Source organism: Cricetulus griseus, chromosome 4, assembly GCF_003668045.3.
Source record: "Cricetulus griseus strain 17A/GY chromosome 4, alternate assembly CriGri-PICRH-1.0, whole genome shotgun sequence".
Classification (NCBI taxonomy): domain Eukaryota; kingdom Metazoa; phylum Chordata; class Mammalia; order Rodentia; family Cricetidae; genus Cricetulus; species Cricetulus griseus.
In genome coordinates this window covers 162,234,730-162,243,123 of record NC_048597.1, presented here as the reverse complement: position 1 = coordinate 162,243,123, position 8,394 = coordinate 162,234,730, and the positions used below count along the sequence as shown (strand labels likewise).

General features: G+C 42.7%; 1 pseudogene; it reads right to left on the bottom strand.

Moving 5' to 3' along the window:
* Positions 1-1,786: 1,786 nt before the first annotated feature.
* LOC100773976 lies at positions 1,787-4,936 on the bottom strand (annotated as a pseudogene).
* Between the last annotated feature and the right edge of the window lie 3,458 nt (positions 4,937-8,394).

The window sequence follows — 8,394 nt, the reverse complement described above, 5'->3', positions numbered from 1 at the left end:
TGCTCCTCAACCATAGAATGGATAGAGAAAATGGATAGAGAAAATGTGGTACATTTACTCAGCAGAAAAAAACAATGGAATCTTGAAATTTGCAGGAAAATGGATGGAACTGGAAGAAACCATCCTGAGTGAGGTAACCCAATCACAAAAAGACAAACATGATATGTACTCACTCATATGTGGATTTTAGACATAGGGTAAAGGATTACCAGCCTACAATCCACACGGCCAGAGAAGCTAGGAAACAAGGAGGACCCTAAGAGAGACATACAAGGTCCCCTGGAGAAGGGGGAAGGGTCAAGATCCCCTGAGCAAATCGGGAAGAGGGGGGAGGGAGCTAGGAGAATGAGAAGGGGAGAAGAGGAGGGATGTGGAGGACATGAGGGAGCAGAAAGGTTGAGTCAGGGGAAGAACAGAAGATAACAAGAATGGAGATACCATAATAGAGGGAGACATTTTAGGTTTACAGAGAAATCAGGCACTAGGGAAATGTCTGGAGATCTACAAAGATGATACCAGCTAACAATATAAGCAACAGAGGAGAGGCTACCTTAAATGCCCTCCCCTGATAATGAGATTGATGACTGACTTATATGCCACCCGATAGCCCTCATCCAGCAGCTGGTGGAAGTAGAAGCAGACACCCACAACTAATCACTGAACTGAACTGGAATCCAGATGCAGAGAAGGATGCCTGAAGAGCAAAGGAGTCCATACCAGCCTGGTGAAACCCACAGAAACAGCTGACCTGAACATTGGGGAATTGTTGCTCCCCAGACTGATAGCTGGGATACCAGCACGGGACTGATCCAGACCCCAGGAACATGGGTTTCAGTGAGGAAACCTCGAAAATCTACGGGACCTTCTGTAATAGTTCAGTACTTATCCCTAGCATAGGTGTGGACTCTGGGAGCCCATTCCACATAGAGGAATACTCCTTGAGCCAAGACACACGGGGGTGGGCCTAGGCCCTATCCCAAAGGATACAATAGACTCTGATGGCCCCCTATGGAAGGCCTCACCATCCATGGGGAGCAGAAAGGATATGTGATAGATAGGGTTTTAGTTGGGGGGTGGTGGTAAGGGAGGACTGGAGGGAGAGGGAACTGGGATTGTCATGTAAAACAATCTTATTTCTAATTCAAATTAAAAAAAAAGGAAAAAAAAGAAAGAAATCCTATCTACATCTCAATTATCAGGCCTCAGAGAACCTTAGCATGCTAGCACAAAACAAAACAAAGCATCCTGGGAAATGTGTCATCAGGAGTGAGGGTAAGACCTGAACATGGGAATCTGTGTTTCTCCTGGTTAAACCTAGTATGATTCTTCATATATGATATATTGTCATCTCCTTCAAGGGTTGCTACCTCTTCAGTCATCCATAGTGAGGTCACCCTTGTCAATCTGACTGTCCTGTGGAGCCTGTTAGGAGAGATCTGGGGATTGTCCACACTGAAGCCTGCAGATGAGAGTTCAATTCCAGACAGCAAGATGACACAGTCTTTCACAGATTGTCCTTGTCAGCCTCTGCCTTTACCTTAAGGTCTCGATAATAGAGCAGTCAGGGTGCATCTCCAAGGCTCTCTCTGCTGTCTGGGTACCCATTGTTGCTATCTATCCATGCACATCTGTTACAATATAACATGGGAATGTCACCAACATGATCTCTGTTCCAACCTCCCCCACCCATGAGGTCTTTGACAATTGTGTAGAGGTTATCTCCTCTTCTCTGTTTTTTTTCTTAATTGCAATTCTGAGAAACTTTTTTTGACCTTTTGGATAAAAGTTATTCCTCAGGAAGGATGATTCCATTATAACTCCACTGGAACAAGCAGTTGGCCTCCTCTTTGCTGATTCTATGTTTGGCCCCAGAACAGCCTGTCCTGCACTTCTTGTGTTCAGTGCGGAAACCTGGCCTACCCAGCACCACTTAGAAATACAGGCTGTAGATCCCAATGCTCATGTCATATTTGATGCCCAGGTCAATGTGTTCTTAAATCCCCAAACCAAAATTTTTAGTATCTAAGAAGTTATTTTTCTATAACTCATACACCTGCACCTTCAGGCCTTTCTCCAGAAATCCATTGCTGTGGCTCACAGACTGTGCTGTGAACAGTAATCTTTTCATTTTTTCCTGATGCCAAAGGACCTGACAGTGTATCTAGCTTTGGAAATACAGTTGTCTGGCCTATGAGCTGTTCAACACCATGGCTGCCTGAGTCAGTCTGTTTCCACTCTTCCCCGTATAGATATTGAGGCCGAGCTTTTGGATTAGAAGTTCCCACCTGGCCTTCTCCTTTCACCTTGATCTTGTGCTATGACAGGAAGAGGTGTGGAGGTTTTTCACACTTTGTCTTCTTATCTCCCTTTTTCTTATTCTCTTCTTCCTCTTCTGGAAGTCCCAAGCCCTCTTTGGTGGCCGACTCTAAGGTATTCCCTTGAGATTTCTACAGCTGTTGAACACACTACTCACCATTGAGCCACAGATCACTTCTAAGCCATGGTGTGGGGGCCATTCTGCAGAGGCTGAGTTAGCCTTGAGATAAAGTAGGCATGTTTCTGATTTTCCTTCATTCTGTGCAATGGTCCTCCGGAGAAACCATCTCACAGTCAGGCTCAGGTGTGCAGCCAGAGGCAGGAACACAGCTCCCAAAGTGTCTGACTTTAGGAGTCTCCATGAATCCCATGCTTTAGAGAAATGCCCATAAAACTACCAGTCCTTTTTGTCTTCTCCAACTTCAATGGACAGTTCTAAGCACTTGTTTTTTCCATCAAATTCTTTCTGACAACTTTCAAAATTCTCCTTTTCTGCAATATTTCATAGGAATTCCTTAGAGGGGACTCCTTGGAAATCACCACTTCGCCATTAAAATTCAGGCACTGGGGGATTGGCTCCTCATGGCTACCCACAATGGAATTCTGTGACCACACAACTTAATGTTGTTCCTTTTTTAAAATTTAAGACAGGGTTTCTCTGTGTAGCTTTGGAATCTGTCCAGGAACTTGCTGTGTAGACCAGGCTGGCCTCGAACTCACAGAGATCCACCTGCCTCTACCTCCTGAGTGCTGGGATTAAAGGTGTGTACTACCACAGCTAGAGCTTAATGTTGTTCTTTTTTCTTCTGTTTTCAAATGGATCAAAAGGAGCACATCTTGAAACAAAAAGAAGAGCTCAGAATTCCAATAGTCGAAGAAGAAGAAGAAGAAGAAGAAGAAGAAGAAGAAGAAGAAGAAGAAGAAGAAGAAGAAGAAGAAGAAGAAGAAACAGCCGCCCCATCTCCAGGAGTTCTTCCCAACTATGGGTCAGGCTCTTGCAATTCACAGCATACTTAGTGTCAGCAAACTCCAGGCATCAGTTTTGGTGGCACTTAGCTCCACCTGCTGAACCATGACTTTCCTCCCTCCTGTATACCCCTCCACTTTCTCCAAATTCATGGCCTCTTTTTCAATCAATTGTTATTGTGTGGAAATATGTATTTATATATTTATATACATTCCTAAATATAACCTGTTCATGTAATTTTACTTGTATGTATGTTCAGGGTTGATTGACATAACCTCAGATTATATATATATATATATTTATATATATATATATATGTATATATATATATATTTGAATGTCCTTTTTAAATGGAATCCTATATATTGTAGATGAAAGATTTTCCCTGATTTCAACTGTTTTTTTTTAATGTCCTTATTTGGAAAAATAAAAAATTGGTGCCATATCTACTGTTTGATATACACAGTCTAGAAGCCAGGAGTCTAAAAGGTTTGCCTTGCATTGCAGTGTTTGGAAAATCCCTGTGCGATTTCATTCATTTTAGGCAGACAATGAAGTGTTGAAGACACTGGTGGCCTTGTGAGTGTGGGTTGGTGGATGAGGAAGTGAAATAAGACAAGAAGAGAAGTCACAGCTCCGTGTGTGCATCTCCAAACAGAAGAGGAAGGAGGAGAGCTGTCTCCCACAGGAGAATAAGAGTTAGGGTGGGGGTGGGTGCTTGGACACTTCAAGGCCAGTTAGGTATATGAGGCCTCCTCCCTGAGACACAAAAATGTAAGAAGGACCCATTGCAGTGCCTTGCCCAGAGCTAAGCAAACCTGTGCCAGGGACTGAAGAGCAAGGCTCCTCTATTTTCCCATTCAACTGTGCTGAAAGGTATCATGTTGAATATAGACACTCCGGAGTGTTGTCCCTACTGTTTAAGCAGACGATTCCATAGTGAGAAAAATACCTGGCAGATTGATCGGTGAGGGTGTGTTGGAACTCCCGGGATGAGCTGTGAGTTAGCAGGGTAGTCTGACAAGGTCATGATGGAGACCCCCCTCCAGTTGCAAAATCAAAAACTGTAGACTTCTTATGGGGTTTCCCTCATTCCAATTCTTGAAAAGTATATGGATTCTCTAATACCCCAGTCTATTCAGGCAATGTCCTGGTTAGTTTTGTGTCAACGTGACACAAGTTAGAGTCATTTGGGAAGAGGGACTCTCAAGAAAAGGCCTCTATGAAACTGGCCTATAGGCAAGTCTGTTATTTATTATTGTTTTTGCTTAAATTAGAAGAAGGTGCAAGATGAGACATGAGAACAAGAGATACATTAACAATAGTTTATTATATCACAGGAGAGCGAGTGAGAGAGAAATAGAACAGAGCAGGACAGAGAGTAAGAGAAGAGAGACAGAGAAGAAAGAGAGTTAATGGCTGACCACCATGGTCGATCACCAGAGAGAGAGAGAGAGAGAAGCCGGGAAGTTAAAACTTTTAAAGGGAAGACCCTGCACGCGCACTGAGGTTCCATGCATTCGAAGAGTCCTCACACAGGCCCTCACACAGGCCCGTAATGCGTGACGAGTGACGTAGTGATGTAGTGATGGCGAAGCAGTCTCTGTGAGTGCCCCGCCTGTCATCAGGGGGCGGGGTCAGCCCTATGTCCATCCTCACAAAGTCTATCTGGCATTTTCTTGACTAGTGAAGGACTGATGTGGGAGGGTCCTGTCCATCATGGGTGGTGCCACCCCTAAGCAGGTAGGCCTGAGTTATATAAGAAAGCTGGTTGAGCAAGCCATGAGAGTAAGCCAGTAAGCAGCATTCCTCCAGGGCTTCTACTTCAGTTCCTGCCCTGACTTCCCTAAGTGAATTGTAAGCTGAAATACACTCTTTCCTTCCCAAATTGCTTTTAGTCATGGTGGTTTATCACAGAAACCCTAACTAGGACAGGTGGTGTTTGAATATATTAGAGAAACACTAGGTTAAAAAATACCAAATTAAGGGTGTAGGTAGAAGAATGGTAAAAAGAATAAGGATACAAGTGAAGGATGGGATATACCCGTCAAATGTTCTCCAAGTGTCTCTGTGTTTGGTGCTGTTGTTGTCACAGGAAGAAGAGAGAGAAACCCTGGTCCTATGTGGTGAGTGATGTCATGTACACACATTTCCAAGTGGTGGTCCAGTTATTCACAACTTGGTTATGAAAATCAGCGCTGAGCCCAGCCCCACACCATCTCTGCTAAGTATCATTTGATGAACTGAACCACAGGAGGCCTCTGGAATTCATTTTATTGCCTTAAATGCTACTACAGATTGCTATTTATGGTCAACTGTGATTTTTTCCCTAATTGCTGATGTGATACTGTGTAGGAGCATTCAGATGTCCTCACAGGGTGTGGTTGCTTATCTCACCTGTGAGCCAGAACAAATGACAGAATCTACTTTCCTGATAACAAACAGAGCTGAGTTTAGGCACGTGCACAGCTGCAATTCTGCTGTCTGCTATTGATGCACTAACTTTGGGATTATTTGTAGGGCTATCTCCCCAAATATTGAGAAAGACAGACTTAAATTAAAAGTCATATTCTGAACATGTCCTTTGGTTGAAGACTACCATTTAAACAGTAAGTTTTTAAAATAAAATATAAAATATTTAATAATTTCTTCAAAATTACTATTTATTCAAAAGCAATCCTTTATAATTTTTTGATGCACTTAAAGCATTACTTTTTATAAACATTGCCACCAGGTGGTGGTGGCACATGCTTTAATCCCAGCACTCAGGAAGCAGAGGCAGGTGGAGCTCTTTGAGTTTGAGGCCAGCTTGGGCTACAGAGCAAGTTCCAGGATAGGCTCCAAAACTACAGAGAAACCCTGTCTTGAAACACCAAAGCCAAAACAACAAAATAAAACATCACTATATAACCCATGTCTCTCTTTACTCACTAAGATCATAGGTTTTTGTTTGTTTGTTTTTGTTTTTTTACTAATCATTAAACATTCTGCCTGAGGATATAGCTCAGTTGGTAGAGGGTTTCCTAAAGAAGCCCTAGGTTTGATCCTAAGCAAATAAATAAACTGACCATGGCATGCATGCCTATAATCCTAGCACTTCTTGGAAAGTAAGGCAGGAGGTTCATTATGTACATATAAGACCCTTTACTTATCTATCTATCTATCTATCTTTCTTTCTTTCTTTCTTTCTTTCTTTCTTTCTTTCTTTCTATTGCCACACAAGTATACAGATATTTTAATGAAATATTTTTATCTTGAGAATATAATAGATGCCATATGGAGATGTACTGATTTACATAGTTGATTTATAATTTGCTAATAGAAAATGACTCATGTTATATCACATTTAGAATTAACACAAATATTATACTATCAACTTCTGGCATCGATAAAATTCCATGAAAGAATACATTAGTTTATTATGAATAAATAATAATAGTTATTATGAATATATCAATTGCTATGCTATGGACTCTCAGGTGACAAATTTGACTTAGTTCATGTTCACCTTCTGGATGGTAGAAAAAGACCCAAACAAACCAGAAGTTCCTGATGGCCTCAAGGGTCTGGTGACAAATGGGAAGAGGGGAAAAAGTGACTGTTTTCAAGACTTCTTGAGCCAAACTGCACTAAACAGTTGCTTTTACCTGTTGTATTTACTCCTCACAGCTATGAGCTATTGCAGGAATGGAGGTTAGGTGAACCGGGCAAAGCTAGTGGGTACACGAAGGCCAGGTAGATGCTTATTTCTGCCACACTTCCTTACAGAAAGTGACTTGGGGCTGTGCACTGGAATTTGAACCCAGGCCTGACTGGCTACACAGCCCCTCTATCTGGTGACATACCTTTGTGAAATTCCTTATTTGGTTTGGAACAATGGGAAGATTTGTCCTGGTTTTCTGAAATTCATGCTCTGGGGCTTTGATGATAATTCCCAGGAGTTTTCACTTATTAACTATGATAGGGGCTATTTGAGCAGAGATAGAAGTCATTTTCTTGCTGTTTTATTCAATTTGTTCACTCTCAAGCAATAGTGCTCAATGTGAGGGTGATTTTTTTTTTTTTTGCCACCAATGGGACATCTGGGGGTGTTTGGGGTACAACTGGCATTTAAGAGGTAGAGGTTGGATGTTTCAGTACCAGAACAACCCTTATGATGAAGACAGATCTGCCCTAAAATGTCAGTAATGCTGAGATCACAAAACCTTGATGTAGAGAAAAACAGTACTTGATGTTACCTGATGAAACGTAATTTCAATAGCATCCAATAAATCACTCTTATTAAATACGCTTCAGTTGGTCCACATTGTGTTCTTGCTGTCACTCCTGAGACACCATCAGAAAGTGATTTCTAACCATACTCTGATGGGAATGAGGAGTTCAGATCCTGGGAGCACTATCATCGTCCATGCAAAGGGTAGAGTCCTCCTCAGAGGAAGAAAGATGGCTCCTGAGTAGTTGGTGACAGCCAGATCTCTGAAGTGGAGAAGGTGTGTGTGTCTCTGTGACTCTATTTGCTACCTGTGTGTGGCCTCCAAGAAGCTCACAATTCTGGTTCCTCTATCAAGTGGGCACAATGGGATCTCCTACTGCATGATTGTTGGGAGCTTTTAATGAGATAATATATGCAAAGAGAAAACACACAATGAATGTTTTCTTCCTACTGCTGGAGAGGGTCTACCGAGCCAGCGCCTGCAAGCTGCTATTCCTTCTCCGGAGGGGGATCCCAAGTTTCCCAGACTTCTTTCCCTTCTTGAGCAATGAAAGGTGAGTCAGGAGGACTGCATGTGCTCCTCTCAGACACCCGGATGTGGCTTACCCTACTGGTACCCTCTACTGCAGCTGACTTGGGTGGAGCTGACTGAGGGGAGGGGGAAAAGGAAAACAACAAATTCCATTTCCTTGTGAAACTCTGTCAACAAAAGACCATTATCTCAGTTTCAGAGGGAATGGGGGTGGGGGTGGGCAGGTGTCCGAAGGTTACCACCTGGTGAATGAGGAATGTGAGCAGGGCTGAGACTGTTTGCAGGCCCCAGGAGTCCTCTGGTCATTCCTCTTCCCCAGTCAGGAAACACCTTCTCTGCCCCTAGGACTGTAGGTTTTAGAGTGAG